Below are 19,863 nucleotides of genomic sequence, written 5' to 3' on the forward strand. Positions count from 1 at the left end.
GACAGCAATTTTCCTGAAATGATTAACTGGTAGAAAAATTCTAATATGCCCAGTTCTGTGAAAGGTAATTCTGTGCATGTTGTTTCTAAACGGAATCATGAAGCTAGAATGAGAACATAGCCTGGATAATCCTTGGTATTTAGATTCTCTCATATGATATTTCCAAATAGGTTTTGTCCAATTTACTTCCTTGAAGGAGGAGGTACAAAAAGGAGACTGAGGTGAAGGGAAGGAAACCATCCATAACCGCCAAGTGGTTGAAAGCCTTGTGAAGACGGTGCCTCATCTGAGGTGAATCTCCATCGATGACCAATACTTTTGAATTCCAAGGTGCTGAATTGATTCACAAAGACGATTGAGATTGGCCTTCCTATGCATACACCATTGTTGAGATTGTCCTTCCAGAGGAATGTCCACCTTGGAAGGAAAGTCATTTCTGCCCATTCCACCTTAGACGCCCTACTATGGATCAGGTAAGTCAGTGATTAGTCAGCCTCCAAAAAATACTCTTCTGGAGGTAAGCATCAAAGAGGAGTAAATTCTGCTAGTACTGATCGATATTGTTATTATGACTTTGATCGTTCCTTTGTAGTGTTTCGTCTTAATTAACCTTAGGCAAACGCCATGAGTGACGGAGAAACCGAGTCCCAGCACTTCGGCCCTCAACCCGTGTCCAATCACCACTGCAAATTTGGATCATGCCCTCAATTTGCACCTACCTTTGTCCCCAAATTGAAGTCCTGACCTTATTCGGGTATTGCATTTTGGAGAAATAATTTTGCTAGAATATACAAGTGATGATAGGAAAAAGAAAGGTTACCAACATAAGTGGATCTCAGTCAAAAGCGTTTTTTTTTTTTTTTCATTTTTAAAGCTCTTCAATCACCTATTTCTTTATGAAAAGGCTAGCATTCTTCGATGCACAAGTTAGAATGACAGTTATAGTCGACAAGCTAAAATTATGGTCATATATTGTCAATGTGACCGTTTGTTTTAAATGAGTAGAATTTAATTTAAATTATGGTCGACAAGTTAAAATATGATAGACAAGCTATAGTCGGCTAACCACCCATATCTCTTCCCTCAGAACTTTCTGTGAGGTGATTGCTCAGAACCTTGGTGTAACCTTTAAATTGGACATGAATTGGATTTGTTATGACTAGTAGCATATGGGTGGCAGGTTTGAAAATTTTAAGGCTGTCGTAGTCACTGGTATATATGACTCATTTTGGAAGGCCAAGAACAAATTATGCCTTCAAAATCTTAATCCAAATATAGATAACACAGCTTGGCTAACCTTACAAATGGCTCAGTAATTTTTTGATTAAAAGACTCGTGGAGGCAAACAACTTGAACAAACTGGTCAAATGGCTCCACCATAGTGTTGGATTTGTGAAAATCAACTGTGATGGCTCCTTTGAGCTCGCCACTGTAACAGCAGGGATTGGTATTATCATTAGGGATCACAATTGTAGAGTTCTTAGTACCTATGGAAAGCCTGTTAGTGTCTCCTCCCCTCTCGAAGTTGAAGCCCTTGCTTTGAAGAAAGGGCTCCTTGTTGCCTCCAATCAACAGCTGCCCAACGTGTTTGTTGAAGAAGATTCAAAATTGGTTATCTCCTATGCTCAAGGTTCATCATCCATAATTATCTCTCACTAAAAGCGCACTTTAGGGCATGTCTTTTTGGGCACTCCTTGAAGGAGTGCAATCTTGCTGCGAACTGAGTTGATCGTTAGGGCAAATCTAGGCAACTATTTTATTTTGAAGGATCTAAATCCTTACCTACTAAGCTTTCTAAATGTATCTCGCTTTAGAGTCCTCCTCATTTTGAGTGTGTAAATAATAATATTAGCGGGTCAGTGAGCTCTCTATAATAATAATAAAAAATCCACCATTATAAAAGTCGAGGCCGTCTTAAAAGAAATTTCTATAATAGGACCGGTGGTTATTATGAACTGCCAAATCAGGGAAAGAAATTTCTTTTTCTTCCTTTAATCCAACTTGCTGCAATTTGTTCCTCCTAAAATGAGAAGAAAATGCTTGACCAATCTCTGTTCCTCTAAATTAGTTTGTTGTAATTATGATAAAGTGAAACTATTAGAATTTTCGTCAAATCTAATATAGTTCACCTAAATTATCAAAATACTCTTATATATTAAATTATTAAAATATCTAAATTATCTTTTCCTCTAATTAGTAGGTCTAATAAATATAATATGAATATTTTGATAATTTTTGGTAGGGTTTTTTAAGTGAACAGAAATTCTATCAGTTTTAATTTCGTCATAAATATATAGACTGATTTGGTACAAAAAAAATTATATAAGATTAAAATAATTTTAGGTATAAATTTGTAGGGTAAAATATGATTAACTCAATTTTTTTTTAATAATTTTTAACAAGAAAAACATCTCCTCCTCGTCCATTTTTCAAATATACCCGTAAAAGAGGGTTAATTCGCAAGATATTGGATTTTAATTTATCTGGCATGAGGATAAACATCATGAAGAGCATTTTTTGTTAAAAAAATATATTGAATTTTCTTTCTATACACCTATGGAGGTGGTTTTCATGCAAATATACCCATGAAAGAGGGTCAATTCGCAAGTATCTAACTAGAGGGGGATATTTTCACAATAAATTTGAAACGCAGATGGTTAATTGCAAAAAAGAAGTTCTATTTTATTTTCTTTAGTACAATGATTGGACCGCACCTATCAGTCCAATCAATGGTATTCGTTTCTCGAAGCCACAATATTTCAAAATGATTGCCAAATTAGAGTTTAATTTGGATAAGACTAAAAGAGTGACACTTATCTCATCCAGTTACATTTTGGACCATTTAATATTAGAAGTCATAGGATATTTCTATATGTTTATTTTATTTTCCACATGGTTGTTGAATTCACATGCCAATTTATATAGACTTAAAAGCTTTACCCGTTAACTTACAGAATTAGAATAAACTTTCTTATTCTGATATTATAACTAAATAATCTTTTCGTTTATTCTGACATAGTAATTTATTATTTTTTTTTAAAAATAATTCAATAATAATTTATAATTACTATATTGCCCTCAGCTACAAGTGATTCCTTCTTTCTCCTTTCTCCTTTTTCTTTTATTTCTTCTAATTACCCTCTACATCCTATTTTAATGGAAAAGGAAAGAAATACTTTTGTTGAACATCCTTTAGAACCACCAAATCCTCTTTCTATTTTACTATCTAATCCCCTAGTGGATATGGACAAAGAATTACTGCCAACCAACTTAGATGCAATGTGGTCTTATCCTAAAGCAAGTAGACTTTAGCTTTATCCTTCTATTTTCTTTCTTTTTGTTTTTAGAGAGAGAGTGAGAGAGAGTATAAAATATATAAAAAATTGTCACTTTTTAACGGCTGCTTAAGTTTCTAGAGCAACTGACGAATTAACAAGAATAAACAAATAACTCACACGATAATATATATAAAGAAAATAATACTTACAGACCAAAAATCGCTACGTACACGATAATCCTTACAAAATTAGGAAAATACCTCACTGCAGTAATATTTGCTCTATAAATATCGTTTTCAGTTTGACAATTTAAATTTAATGTTTAAGTGTAATTATTTGAATATAATATTGTTAAATAAAAGTTAACTATTAGGGATAGTTCCTTTTTCACCTCCTAAACTATGATCATTTTTCACAATAACTACTTAAATTTTTTTTAGTACATAATTACTCTCTGAACTATCAGAAATATCTTATTTGACCTTTTCCATTAGAAGATTATTATGTACTAAAAATAAAAATTTTGAGAGTTATTATGTACAAAAAAAAATTTAGGAGGTCATTAGTAAAAAATGATAATAGTTTAAGGGGTGCAACTAATACAACTTCATTTATAAGTCCTACATCTCCAACGAGTGAACCTTATATTATCTATTCCGAACAATTTTGACATTAATCTTTAGACCATAGAGTGGGCATATTCAAATCTAGATTCAAATAGTCTAATCTTTAATACTAGAAGAAGAGAGCCAATACTAGTATAAACTATTCTAATATTTAGTTTAATACTAGTATGAGTAATAATTATATTTGATGTGACATAAAAGTTGACATTAAAGTATTAAAAATTAATAAAATTGTATTGGGAATTGAAAATATTTTAAATCAAACGATGAAAATACGTTAGAGTATATGTTAAAGTAATAGTAGCATTAGATAATATTTTTTTCTAAAATAATATTGTTTTTGTTATAAATATGGGTTTAAAATACTTTATATATCTACATTAAGAACAAATAACAAATACAAAGCAGTGCGTAGTAATGCATAATAGTGTGTGGTAATGTATGACAATGCATTAGTTATATAGTGACAACACAGTGCATGACAATGCGTGGCAATGCGTTGGCGCATTGCAGTACGTGACAATAGCTGTACGTGGCAATGTAGTGGCTATACGGTGTATAGTAATGCACGACTATGTGCTGTAGTGCGTGATAATTTAGTGGCGTAGAAGTGCATGATAATAAGTTATACTGTGTGGCAATATATTATACTTTATTAAGAATTAGGCTATAAACTATGACCTTGAAGCCTTGAAAGCTATAAACTACTTTGTCTTTGCTCTTGTCCATGGACCCTGAGTAGCTCTTGACTCTGAGTCTTGAAAGCATTTGTAGATTTATAATGATCCTCATCGTTGCCACAATAGTTTCCTCTGGACAAGAAAATAAATCATTATGAGGAGTCCTCTCTTCCCTTTTCTATTTAGGAGATTTTAACGCCATTATAACCTCCAACGAGGAAGAAGGTAGTCAACCTTTGAGAATTCCCTAGTTGGAAGAGTTTGCCACAAATATATATGAAAAAACACCCATACACACGTATGTATCTAAACCCTAGGCAATAATATCACTCCTTTGCTTAAGTAAAAAGCAGAAGAAATACCAAAAAAATAAAAGCAAAGATGGACGCCAAGATTTTAATATGGAAAAACCAAAATGGGAAAAAAACCATGGATCCAAACTCGGATCAAAACCAATCACTAGAATAATGACAGTTACAAAACTGACTCATAAAACAACCTATTGATCTCCACGACTTTGTTCCCCTCAGTCTTGCTCGCTAGAACTCACGATTCACCGCTTCTCGTGATTGATATCCAACCTTAGTAACTCTCGAGATTGATCTTTCGTCTAGATAGCCCTTAAGACAAAAGTTTAAGCCTTGTAGACGAGTCAGATCTTGTTGGTTGAAGAAACGATGTAGCCTCAAGAATTCTTCTTCAAATTGCTTCACCAACCACTCGAGAGTTAGGGCATCACAATACTTATATATGATCTCCAAGATAGAGCCAAATCAAAGTCTTCTTCAAACTCACAGAAATTCAAAAATTGCAAACTTCGTAGGTGCGTTCGAATGCAGCCCGAGTGCGTTTGAACGACCTAATTTGATCTCAGGTGCATTCGAACGGGCCCAAGTGCGTTCGAGCGCGGCGGCTTGATTTTCACAGGTTGCGTTCAAACGGGCAAGTACACTCCTCTGGATGTGTGAACACGCTGTGAACGTAGTAGGGTGCGTTCGAACGACCCTTGACTATATTCGAATGCGCGTAAAAATAGGACTCTCTATCTGTGCGAACGTTTGTGCTCGCGTTCGAACGCGCTGTGAATGCCACACTCTGTCTATGCGAACACTAGTGCTCACGTTCGAACACGCTCAAAAATACCAGTATCTGTCTGTGCGAACTCCAGTGGTCGCGTTTGAATGCGGTGTGAACGCGCTGTGAACGTGATGAAAACTCGAAAACTTTTCTTCTTTGATCTTGCAATTCTTCAATCCAAATACTTCCTAGACTTGTATAAGTGCTCATGTACATGTATAAAAATATTTAGAATATTTTGTACACAATTGCCAACACTAAAAACCTAACAATCTTCCCTTTTGACAATTTGTGACAAAACATCTAGTTTACAATAGTTACAAAGAATCCTAAATGAGCATTCAATAAATCTAAAAGTTTTAACACTTCAATCCCTGCAAATAAAAAAAACATACCAATCTAAGATCAAGTGAAAATAACTTAAAGTGTAAGATTATACATTCACGAAACAATAATGAAAGTCACTAAGTAATTCAAACACAATAATGCAAGTCAAGTTACTAAGCACATTAACATACAATGTACTCCCCCATAAACTCCTAAACTCATTCCTTACTCCCCCTAAACACACGATTTCTTCTAAACTAACTCGCCCCTTTTTTGACACAAATTACCAAAGGTTAAGAACTAGGAGAAAACTGACGATGGAGGATCGACAACACCGAGTCGAGCACTGTCCCTTGACGAGCTTGCTTATCCCGTAAGTTATGCACGGCCAACTGTAAGTCCTACACCTGAGTGCTAAGCTAATCAAATCGTTCAGTGAAATATGGAAACTCTCGCTCAGGGTCATATGAGTTATCGTTAGAGCTGTCCTCAGAAAAGAGTTCTTAGTGTGATCGACGTTCAGCGGCGGAAGAGGAGGTCGGGTTGTAAGGAGATGGTGAATCATGAGCTTGATTCCTCTTAATTGTGATTCGATCCGGAGGTTTCTGTGCAGTAATTGAAGCTTATGTGGTGTCCACTCTCACACTACTCTGCGTGCACAGTTTGGTGATGAAAATTTCAAATGACAAAACCTTCACGAGGAGCTTCTTTTTGTGCAGCTGTCATAATGGAATCATATGTAATAGTAGCCAAATCAATCGTAGCACCTGACAGCATCGCATGAAGGAGGAAGGCCCGGTTCTGACTGATATTAGAATGCCGAGTCTTCGGAGTGATGTTATATAAACAGATGAGATGTAAAATGCGAGCCACAGATGTCAGCTTCAAATGTGGCATCATGTTACCTATCCACTCTTCCCCTTATATTAAGACATCACTAGCATAATCTTGAACAACAAGAAGAGGCTCAGAAGAGGGATACTCGAACTCGCCATCAGGAAGTTGGAATTCAGCACGTATGACGTCAGAGTCTAAGTACACGGATACCTCTCGAACTGTGGACCGTATACATCGTTCCAAAAGAGTGGTATTACTGTAAAACTCTCGGACAACCTCCACATATGCTGTCACATCCATACGACACACTGACAGCCATCCTCGCTTAGTGAACAACTTTTCAATCTCCAAGGCGGCAAAATCTAAGATAACAACAGGCCTTTTACAAATTATCAAACGAGTTCTAAAATTGTGTTTGTATCTGTCTGTAGCATTTGATGAAGAGAACTTAGGAGCCGAAGATGGTGAGGAAGGCGGCCTTGGCTTCTTAGAAACTGTAGCTTTTTTAGGCATTTTATAGAGAAAAATAGATCTCAAGATTCAACACATGCCCAAAGCATACAAAAAAATAACAAGAAAGCCAAAAAATCCTAGAAACCATGAAAGCCCTAAGTGAAATCCATCTTCTACTAGAAAAAAAATTGTCACGTTCAATCGCTCAAGAAACATCAAGATATAAACTCTATCGTGATCAAAACTAAAAAACGCACGAAATCAACCAAGATCAAGAGGCTAATTTGAATAAAAAATAAGAAAGTATTCACGATCATACCTCGCAAAAAGTGATGAAAATCTTGATGATTCGACCAAAAAACTCTAGATCCAGAGGAGAAATAGCCTTTGAAAGAGTTTGGAGTGAAAATTTTGGTATAAAATATGAAAATCTTGAAGATTTGGGAGAGTGGAAAGGAAAGGATTCTAGGGTTTGAAAGGAGGAAACTGAAAACCCTTGGGTTTGGACTCAATATTTAAAGAACCCATAAGTGCGTTCGAACGCACCAATTTGCGCGTTCGAACGCACCAGTTTGCGCGTTCGAACGCGCCAGTCACCATGTTCAAACTCAAGAAGCCTGCGTTCGAATGCTATTTTTTTTAAATCAGTAAAAAAAATCTAAAAACTAAAATTATCAAGAGCATATTATGATCAACTCTAATGCATCACTCAAATTATAAATTAATCTTGATTGATCATACCAATATGCATATGCAAGTTGAGCATAGATAACATGAAACAGTCTTCTTAAACAAACTTTTCTATTTAAACAATGATGCAACACAGTAGTCAAACCGACTTAGTATATAATTATGCACTTTTCGACTTATTCTCTAGAACTTGACAGGAATTTTTTTTTTCGTATTTTTTTGTTTCACTGAAACCATATAGGTGCAATGATGGTTTTCACACATTAGTAAGTAGCCGTTTTTTTGTAGTACATATTAAACAATGTGCAAACAGATATTCACATATATCACCCCTTTTTTTTGAAAAATTTTCAAGCAATGTACTGAGTCAAACTGGACTCTAAACAAGATGGCTTTCACACTAACTCATTGTAGCCTTTTTCATTGATCTTTTGTAAACTATGCAAATCAAAGTCAACGGTGCCACTGACATATTTTATGATACGTTTCACGGCAAACAAATATGTCTCCTTAGGTTCAGACTGAAACTTAGCACATACACCCATGCTAAATACAATGTCTAGTCTACTAGTAGTTAAATACAAAAGACTACCAATCATGCTCTTATATAGTGTCTAATCAACATTTTTTCTAAAATATCCTTTCCTAGTTTGGTAGTTGTACTCATAGGAGTTCTAGCATGTTTTGTATTTTCTAACCCGAATTTAGTCACTAGATCCTTAGCATACTTAGTTTGAGCGATAAAAATCCCTCTTTCCAATTGAGTAATTTGAAATCCTAAAAGGAACTTCAACTCACCCATCATGCTCATCTTAAAATGATTGTGTATGAGATCTGCAAACTCCTTAAATAAAGATTTACTCATTGCCCAGAAAACAATGTCATCCATATAAATTTGTGCCACAACTAAACTCTTGTTCTCACGTCTAATGAACAATGTCTTGTCCACTCCCCCTCGAGTGACCCCCTCATCTACTAAAAAAGTGGTCAACTTCTCATGCTAAGCTCTTGGAGCTTATTGCCCGTAGATGGTCTTTTTCAATTTAAACACATGAGAAGTAAATTTATGATCTTCGAAACCCTTAGGTTGTTCCACATATACATCTTCATTCAGAATACCATTCAAGAAAGCACTTTTAACATCCATTTGAAACAATTTAAATTTTTAAATGATAAGCAATGGCAAGCAGTATACGAATAGACTCTAATCTAGCAAAAGGAGTAAATGTCTCATCAAAATCTATACCCTCAATCTGAGTGTATCCCTATGCTACTAGTCTAGCTTTACTTCGAACTATATTGTCATGTTCATCACTTTTATTCTTATATATCCATTTTGTTCCAATTACATTCACATTCTTAGGTCTCGGAACTAAATTCCAAACATCATTCCTAAAAAATTGCTCTAGTTCCTCATGCATAGCATTGACCCAAAAATCATCTAACAATGCTTCCTTGACATTTTTAGATTCAAAAGTAGATGTATAATAAGTAAATGATACCTCACTTTGAATTTATCGTCTTGTCTTCATTGGTTCATTCACGTCTCCGATTATTTGTGATAGTGGATGATTTAGTTTCACTCTGGCTAATGATTTTAGTATACTGTAGTCATCTTTGTTCATTTCAACATTGTCCTCGTCCTATTTCTCAATTGCTAGATTAATCTCATTTTTAATGTCTTCATCATGTGTACCTATAGGAACAAAAATAGGAGTAGCTTTAATTTTGTCAGTAGTGAATTCATATATAATAACATTAGCAGATTTTATAACAGTAGAAGTGTCAAGATTGAATACTCTATCGACTCTGCTATTATTAAAATGCCCTAAGAAGATGCCCTCACTACTCTTAGTGTCAAATTTAGTCAAATATTCTTGATCACGCAAGATATAGCATTTACTAACAAACACTCAAAAATATTTAACACTAGGTTTCTACCTTTTCAGATTTCATATGCAGTCATTTTTGTACCTGGTCTTAGATAAATAAGATTTATTACATGTACCGCTGTATTGACCGCCTCAGCCTAAAACCTTTGAGGAAAAAAATTTAGAAAAAAATTTATTTTTAAATTCTCTACCATGATCAGAACGAATCCTAACCAGGGTAGTAGATTTTTCATTCTGCAGTTTCAAGCATAGTGATTTAAAAACTTCAAAGGTTTCAGACTTCTCACGTAAAAAGGCAACCTAGGTATATCTGGAGTAATCATCGACCATTAAGAATATATACTGTTTACCTCTAAGACTTTCCATTTTTGTTGGACCCATTAAGTCCATGTGGAATAATTGTAAACACGGTCAGTGGTAGCTGCATTATTTTTTGTGTGAGATCTTAATTTGTTTTCCAATTTGACACGGACCGCATACACCTTTTAATATTTCCTTCATCTTAGGTATTCCCCTTACCACTTCTTGTTTGGACAGATTAAACAATTGCTTGTGATTCACATGTCTAAGACGTTGATGCCAAAGATCTACAATGTCAAAAGTAGCACTGTTACATTTGAGATTATGTGAAGTTCCAATAACATAGCAATTATCAGATGTTCTAGATCCAAAACATATAATATTACCATCATGATCTAGAATAGTATAATCATTTTTTAAAAATTTTACCTCATAATCTTCATCATAAAATTGACTGATGCTTAGTAGATTTGCTTTCAAGTCCTTAATATAAAGAACATTTTCAAGAATAGGAACACTTAGAGTACTTACCTTTCCCTTACATATTACCTTGGATGAATTACCATCTCCAAATATCACAACTCCCCCTTCATGTTCTTCGAGATTAGAAAATAAGGATTGTCACCCGACATATCTATTGAACAGCCACTGTCTAAATACCACAAGTCAGAATTTAAAGCTTTCAAGGCAGTATGCACAACATAACATTTCAAGTCACTTTTTTTGACCCATATGACCTTTGTTTTCACCCCATAAATGAAGGCACTCCTAAGTTTTTGTAAAAATTTGCAATGAGGTCGAATATGCCTTAGAATGCCACAATGAAAGCATGTCGGAACAAACCTTTTTTTTACTCACCTTTTGTTGAGGAGTATTTTTAAAGTTTATCTTTTGCGCTGTTGAAGATTTACCAGTTTGTTAATTCATCTTCAGTTTAGAGACATTCATCTAGGATTGTTTTGTAAATGTGGTTAATGACCCTAGGTTTTCTTCCTTTTGTATACCTATAGAAATAAAGATAGTTTGGTTATTATTTGAATTACCAGTGTATCCAACTCCATACCTATCTTTTTTAGAAATCTGAGCGTTTAAAATCTCGTCAAGTTTGTTCTTCCATTTAAGAAATGTTATTTCCTTCTACAATCGCTCTAGTTCAATTTATCAGCCTTCATCTTATCTTTTGCATCGTCAAGTTGTTGAGTAAGGTTTTTGACACGTTCAAGTTCCAATTTATATTTCTCCTCAAATTGATTTCTTTTTGGTTCGATTACCTTGAGTTGCTGAAATAGTTTAAAATTTCTCTTCTTGAGTTTAAACGACTCTAGGTAAAAATCATTATAGGTCATTTGTATTTCTAATTCTTCTTCTTCAGCTGGTAACACATCCTATTCATCTGTAATATCAGAATCAACAATAGAGTCAGTATTAAAAAGAGAGGAGACGAAAGCTACAAAGTTCTCTTGGTGTTTCTCAGAATCATCATCAGATTCATTTGAGTCATCCTAAGTGACTTTCATAGCTTTACCCTTCCTCTTAAGACAATTAAGACATTCTTGTGCAATGTGTCCAAAACCAAAATATTTAAAACATTAAGCTTTATTATCAGAATTCTTATTTTTCTCTTTCACATTGTTGTTACTCACCCTAGTATTCGAACTCATAGGATTCTTCTTTTTCATAAAGATTTTGTTTTTCTCAAGTTTTTAAGTATTTAACTTGTTTGACTTTCGAAAAAATTTATTGAACTTTTTAACAAACATAGCCAACATCTCAACATCTAAATCACCTTCATCATCAGACTCCTCTAAATTTTGTTCAATAGTGGTTAGGGCCATACCTTTGGACTTCCTAGGTTTTGAAAGGCTGGACTCAAACGTTTGTAGATTTTCTACCAATTGTTCAACCTTCATAGAATCGATGTCCTTACTTTTCTCAATAGCTATAACTTTTGCCTGAAACATTTCTGGGAGAGACCTAAGGATTTTACGAACAATTCTCTCCTAGGTTAAAATTGGAGTTGACTATATCACTCAGCTTTGCATAGAACTCATCAAATGTCGCATTCTCCTCCATACGTAGAGTTTCAAAACTAATAGTCAACCTCTGAAGTTTTGAAAGTTTTACAGCTATGGTTCCTTCGTGAGTAGTTTCTAAGATCATTCAAGCTTCTTTTACTATCTCACAAATAGAAATTCTTCTAAATTCTTCCAAGGAAACACAACTAAAAATTGCATTTATTGTCTTGCTATTCCATCCAACTTTTTCATAATCTGCCTTATCCCACGACTCCATCGGTTTCTCAATAAGTTTATCATTCACTATATACATTGGTGGACTCTAACCATTCACAACGGCAATCCATATTCGTTCATCTATAGACTTCAAGTAAGCTCTCATCCTAGTTTTCCAATATTCATAATTTTGTCCATCTAGAATAGGTCTAATAGACGATTGTCCATCTCTATGAAAATCCATGCCTATCTGATCTTTCTCTAAGTGTAAGAGAACCTGCTCTGATACCAATTGAAAGAACACCTAGACACACGTATGTATCTAAACCCTAGGCAATGATATCACTCATTTGCTTAAGTAAAAAGCGGAAGAAATACAAAAATAAAAATAAAAGCAAAGATGGACGCCAAGATTTTAACATGGAAAAACCGAAACGAAAAAAAACCACGGATCCAAACTCAGATCAAAACCAATTACTAGAATAATGGCAGTTACAAGACTGACTCATAAAACAACCCGTCGATCCCTACGACTTTGTTTGTCTCAATCTTGCTCACTAGAACCCACAATTCACTGATTCTCATGATTGATATCTAACCTTAGTAACCATCGAGATTGATCTTTCGTCTAGATAGCCCTTAAGACAAAAGATTAAGCATTGTAGAAGAGTCAGACCTTGTTGGTTGAAGAAACGATGTAGCCTCAAGAATTCTCTTTCAAATTGCTTCACTAACCACCCTAGAGTTAGGGCATCACAATACTTATATATGATCTCCAAGATATAATCAAATCCAAGTCTTATCCAAACTCACGAAAGTCCAAAAAGTGCAAACTTCGTAGGTGCGTTCGAACGTTGCCCGGGTGCGTTCGAACGACCTGATTTGATCTCAGGTGCGTTCGAACAGGCCCAAGTGCGTTCAAATGCGGCGGTTTGATTTTCACAGGTTGCATTCGAACGGGCAAGTACACTCCTCTAGATGTGTGAACACGCTGTGAACGTAGCAAGGTGCGTTTGAACGGCCCTTGACTACGTTCGAACACATGCAAAAATAGTACTCTCTATCTGTGCGAACGCCTATGTTCGCGTTTGAACGCGCTGTGAATGCCACTTTTTGTCTGTGCGAACACCAATGCTCGCATTCGAACGCGCTCAAAAACACCAGTCTATGTCTGTGCGAATGCCAGTGCTCGCATTCGAACGCGGTGTGAACGCGATGAGAACCCGAAAGCTTTTCTCCTTTGATCTTGTAATTCTTCAATCCAAATACTTCCTAGACTTGTATAAGTGCTCATGTATATGAATAAAAACACTTAGATTATTTTGTACACAATTGCCAACACTAAAACCTAACAATATACAACTATAATTTGTTGGATTTAGGTCATACAGGCCTAGCTTTTGCCTGGTTGAACAAACATATGGTAGGTAGATTAATATGTGAAAGACTTGATAGGGATCTAATGTCTGTCCCTTAGTGCTCTAGATATCCATGTGTTCTTCACTTCCTGGCTATATATCAAGCGAGTTTCTCGCAACTTTCGTTTTGAGAATTGGTAGACCATATCGACATTTTTGTTCGATTTTATAGTTGGCTTGGACTTTTTCCTACAATCCTTTCATGTCTATGTCAGCCAACCTTACTAGTATGAGAAAGTAGTCCCAAAATAATATTGGAAATCTTAAAAAACTTATCTCTAAGTGGAACATGAGATACTCATCATCCAAAGTAGCTCCAAAGATCACTCTGATTGAGTAGAGAAAGAGCTTTCTAGTGCAGACATGATCTCATATTAGATGGTTGGTTTGAGGAGATCATAATAACAAATACCTCAATTCTATGGCTACCTCTTTCAAATGATACAACAAAATCAATAGTTTGAAGCTAGGCAATGAAGAATTAACCCAGCTGACCCATATCATCAACAGGGAGTTTGTAGCACGCTTCCAAAAAATATCCACTTCTTATAATCCTCTGATTATGTCTTCTATGGATTAGGTTAGGTGGGAGCTCCTTCCAAAATTATCCAGGATTCTATCACTAGCCTATATGTGCCTTCTTTAGATGACGAATTTACTGCTACCATGAGTAGCCTTAACCTTGACTTAGCCCTAGAACCTAATGATCTCACAGCCCAGTTCTTCCAACTAATTTTGCACTCTTCATGACTGCAATCCTATAAATATGTGCAATACAATATACAAGATAATTTCAAAGCTCATTGCTTCTCAGATCAAACCTCTCATCTTTAATCTCCAAAGCTCAAATTGCATTCATCCCTAGTTATTAGATTATAGACAGCCACGTTATTTCCCAAGAGATGAGATCAAGTATCTAAATACCTCCACGAGCAAGGAGGGGTGCTTTCATACGTAAGGCTGATATTTCCAAAACTTTTCATATAATGGACTGGAGCTTCCTCAGGCGTTATGTCTTTTTGAATGGTTTCTCGAACCTTATATATTCCTACATCTCTTTAATCACAAATTCTCTCCTAGTCAAGGTCAGTCTTCATAAGAAAGTAATAGCTATGGATGATACTCGCCCATTATGAATTTGTGCCCCAGAGATCATGGAGTACTTATTTCTAAACCGTCATTTTGCTTGTAAACTTGCTCCAAAGATTTGATACTTCTCTTTCTAGATTGGACGATACTATTCTCTCTAAAATCTCGCATATGTCCGTTGATGCATATGGAAGGCTAGAAACTGGAAAATCTTTAGAAATATGGAGCCCAAACCTCTAAAAGTGGTTGCTAGTGTACAGCACCTGCAGGTGGACCAAGCTCCTGCAGACAATCTTAGCATGCGTAACTCATAGGATCCCACTCTGCATGGACGTAGTGATTCTACTCTCTTATCTCAGAGTGATTATATTTGTTGGATAGATGCCTCATATCGAAGGATGCACTGGGATCGTTATCTATTCCTTTCTTGAGAACCACCATATGGATGGAATAGTCAATCATTCTCTAGCACTATTGTAATGTGATCTTTGGTTAAGCTATTGCCCATGGATAGATCTTCGTATATTCTCTCTCTTTCACAATAAATTTAAAATGGAGATGATTAAGTGCAAAAAGAACCTCTATTTTATTTTCTTTAGTACAACGAGGAGATTCATTTCTAGAAGCCATACTATTTCAAAATGATCACCTACGCTATGAATTTTTGTTCAAAAGAAAAATTGAATGTTGGACCATTTGGATATGATAAGAATAATGACACTACAATGTGGACAATTATTAACCAAATTAAAGAAAATAAAATAAAATTATTAATTTATTCCTTTCACATTAAATTATATATAGATTTTGTGATGGCATAAAGTATTTCCCTTGATTAGAGGGGGGGGTCATTCATAAATGGACGGTTTGGCAATCAATTCCTTGCAAGCCAAACTTTAGTTTGATAGTTATTTTTATCCTCCTTCAAATAAATTCAGAGATGGGCTGCCATTCTCAAGTCATAGATATCATTAATTCATATTTCAAAAAATTATAGAATTAATAAAAAAAATTAAACCTTAAGTAACTATAATTAGATCAAAATGAATATTCTAAGTATAATTTTTGTTGACAAAAATAACCTTCCTTTTTTCTCATCCACATTGAAAGTTAACCTCTTTGATTGGAAAAGGGGGCAATTCAATTTGTTAAGTAACTATGGAGGTGGTTTTCTTGCAAATATACTCGAAATAGAGCGGTTTTTTTTTGCAGTAAATCTGAAAAACAGATGGTTTTATTATGCAAAAATTTCTTATTTGCCATGCACGCAAAAATCCATTTTATTTACAATCCAATCCCAATTTGTTAATGGAAACGCCAACGTAGGACTAAACCTCCACGTCTTACTTCTTTAGCATCACAATCCCCCCAAATTGACTTCAATTTAATTCTACAAATCCAATTAAATAGGACATCTTCCACAACCTCACGTTTTAATTCGTTTAACTACATAATTAATTTTGGAAACATTGACATGATGAATTATTTAGCTGGATTTGAGATCTTCAACGGTCCTTTCGTTATTGCTTATTGATGATTAGATGACGAACGATCTTGATAATTAATTAATTAGCTAATTAATTTCTCTTTTTTTTTTTTTTTTGAAGTAAGTATCCGTTGACAGTCTTATTTGTCAGCTTCTGAAATACAAACAGTAAAAGAATGCAAAGAATGATTTAAAACTAACGAAAAGACAGGCATAAGTTGAAATAAACATATAACATAGGGTGTGAATTGAAAATATTCCTTGTGCTTTTTAGATAAATCTCACTATCTCTATCTAAAAACAAAAGGCAAGAAAATAAAGAGATAAAGGTCAAATCTAGTTGCTTTAGGATAAAACTGCATGCATCTAAGTTGGTTTGCAGAATAGATCTTCAGATTATTAATTCTTTGTCAATATCCACAAGAGGATTAGATAGTAAAATAGAAAGAGGTGTTGGTGGTTAATAAAGGATGTTCACCAAAAATCTTTCTTTCTTTCTTTCTTTTACTAAAATAGAATGTAGAGAGTAGTTAAACAAAAAAAAAACTACTGTTAATAATTTCTTAACTTGATTTAAGAGGGAGTTAGTTAGGTAATAGGGTCTAGAAAGAGTAGCAGAGCTACTATGTAAAAAGTGTTTAAGCAGTAATCTATAAACACCCCCACATTAATATTACTAAACCAGCACACACATCATCAGGGATTTTTAGCAATTGAGATGGAGGCCCTATCGCTAAAGGCTCCACCTAATATTCTTCTAAAGATTATTCTTCAATTGTATAATGAATTTTCACATCCACAAGGCTCTAGATTTAGAGATGGCATCCCTAAAAGAGGAGGAACAAAAGTACCAAGCTTTAAGCATCCAGCCTAAGGGGAATCGATATCATTGATTAACCTCCAAGCTAATTTCAAAACTAAGGTTTTATTAATTAGAGAAAAATATGTAATACTATGAGCTCTACAAATATTATCGCATCTATGAAGGTGGAGATGGTGCCCATCACCCTCAAAGCCCCGCCATAAGTTGGAAATAATGGTGTTAAGCTTGACGAGGAGAGTATGTGGGAGGATAGAGGCGAACATGAAGTAGGTGGGGATGGATCTTAGGACCAATTTGATGAGAATTAGTTGACCTACATGAGAAAGAAGTTTACTCTTCTAGCCCATAAGTTTGGTTTGAACTTTGTCCAAGATGAATGCATAAGCCTTAGCTCTAGGTTTTTATAGGAGAAGGGGAGAACCCAAGTTGTTCTCTCCCACAACCGAAGGATGGACCTCGAGGAATGACATGATGAAAGGCTTGCAAGTACCACTAGCATCTCTACTAAAAAGGACGGACGATATATCTAGGTTGATGGCTTGGCTAGACACATGATGGTAGAGCTTAATGCACTTGATTAGGGTTGGAGCTTTGGTAGGGGATGTTTTACCAAATAATAAGAAGTCGTTCGCAAACATAAAATGATTTAAAGTCTTAGCACCCTTATTTGATTACGCACCTTTAAGTTTCCTAGAATTCAAGATCTAGCCTAGAAGAAAAGAAAAAACATTAGAACCCAAAATGAGAGGGAACATCCTTGTGAAGATCCCTAGTGGGTTTGAAGGAGATCAATGGCTAAGCTAATAATATCAATAGCTAAATTAGAGAAGGAGATGCATTCACAAACAAGGGTGGTGAAACCCTCAAAAAATTCATAAGCAATGATGTAGTCCTTGAGGAAGGACCATCATTGCACTGCCAAGATTATGGGCATGTATTATTATATCTATTCACAAAGGAGAATTAATATTTTGGAACAAAAAAACCACCGAGCACAATCCTAGATAATAGTGTCAATTGTCTAGTTGACCAAGAAGTTGAGGTTGTTAATCGCATTGGCGACTATCAGTCGGTCAATATCGAGTAACACGAGGTTGGATGCAAGTTGACCAGCATTCTAAGACCAGTCAGAAGCTCAAGAGCCTCACTAACTAGTAGGCTCTCATAGTATTCTAAGAATTTAGCCTTGAAAAGAATAGGGGCATTTGGATAGAGACAAATGAACACTCCAACACCACTAGTTAAGACTTGAACCACGAGGTATCTATCCAGTAAAACTTGTGACCCTCTGTGAAGCTATCATAATTCTTATTAACCTATGAGAATGTCGATGTTAGGGCAAAGAGACAAAAGACATCGTAGATAGCGAGAGTAGGAGATTAAGAGTAAAGTAATAACCCTAATTTTAAATTAAAATTTCCTGAGGGAGAGTGTCCACACCAAACAATCAAAATGATAGAGAAGATGAGCATACTACATGATATTAAGAATTCTCATAGCAACTCATTTTGGGACAATGGAGTGGACTAGGTTAGGGTTCCAAGATCGTTTGTGCATGAGATCTTAGACTACAGCTATGCCACTTAGCAGAGATGTATTTTAAATATCAATTCTAGATATTCAAGAAAATTAGCATGTTACGGACCAGATATGGATCCTTAGTGCTACTTTGAAGGCTCGGTTTAGACATTTTCATAATTTTCTTACATTCGGATCAATCCAGATCTAGTCTGTGACATGCTTAGTCCTTAAGGGTGATTTGGATCTCCTTCGACTTGGTCAAAAATTCTTTAAAAAGTACTTTTGCCCATGCTGGTGGCTCGTTGTCGATAGTTGCTAGTGGTGGAGGGGGTCCCGGAGAAGCTCCCACAAGAATGGAGATGGGTTCCTGATCCTCCATAGTCGCTCTTTTCTCATTCGTCCTGGATTGCATGATAACCATTATTCGAGGAACGTTGGCTTTGATACCAATTGTTTCGGACCAGATCTGAATCGATCTGGATGTAAGAAAATTATAAAGAGTTCCTGGTCCTCTATGATTGCTCCTTCCTCATTCGTCTTGGATTGCGTGATAACTATTGTTCGAGGAATGTTAGTTTTAATACCAATTATTACGGACCAGATATGGATTGATTCAGATGTGAAAAAATTATGAAAATTTAGGTGGTGATAGCCTCATGAGATAGGGTTCTAATGGATATAGTTTTATATCAAAATAAAAAGATATAATTAAAATAGTGGAGCAAGGTCAGAACGGGACAAAACGGTAAATATCCGATGTTACAGCGATTGTCGGAGGGTGGCGAATGGCTAAGGGTAATGGTGGACGACCGTAGGGTAGGGTGGCTGCTAGAGGCGATGGTGGTTATGGGTTGGAGGTAGAATTTGAGTTTCTAATTTAGATCTACCCCTAGAAAAATAAACGGTTATGATTAACTTACTTCTACTCCTAAATTTATTACTCTTACTCTTAGGATAAACTCAAAACTAAAATAATTTCTCAATGCTTGGATGATATAAAGCCCAGCCCCTCTATATATAAAGGTCGTATACAATGAGTCCTACTCGGACTTAGCCATAAAAGGCTTACACGACTCGAATTAGAATTTGCCTTAGAGGCTTATATGACTTCATTATACTTGCCTTATAGGCTTAT

The 19,863-nt window shown here is 35.3% G+C and overlaps 1 long non-coding RNA gene across 1 annotated transcript; it reads left to right on the forward strand.

The window, feature by feature from the left end:
- Window positions 1–339: 339 nt before the first annotated feature.
- Window positions 340–776, forward strand: LOC140797834 (uncharacterized). The gene is made up of 2 exons (XR_012110728.1): window positions 340–473; window positions 593–776. It is a non-coding gene; the product is annotated as an uncharacterized lncRNA (long non-coding RNA).
- The last annotated feature ends 19,087 nt before the right edge of the window (window positions 777–19,863 follow it).

Source organism: Typha latifolia, chromosome 11 (genome assembly GCF_019914945.1).
Source record: "Typha latifolia isolate L0001 chromosome 11, TyphaL0001v2, whole genome shotgun sequence".
In the NCBI taxonomy this organism is placed as follows: domain Eukaryota; kingdom Viridiplantae; phylum Streptophyta; class Magnoliopsida; order Poales; family Typhaceae; genus Typha; species Typha latifolia.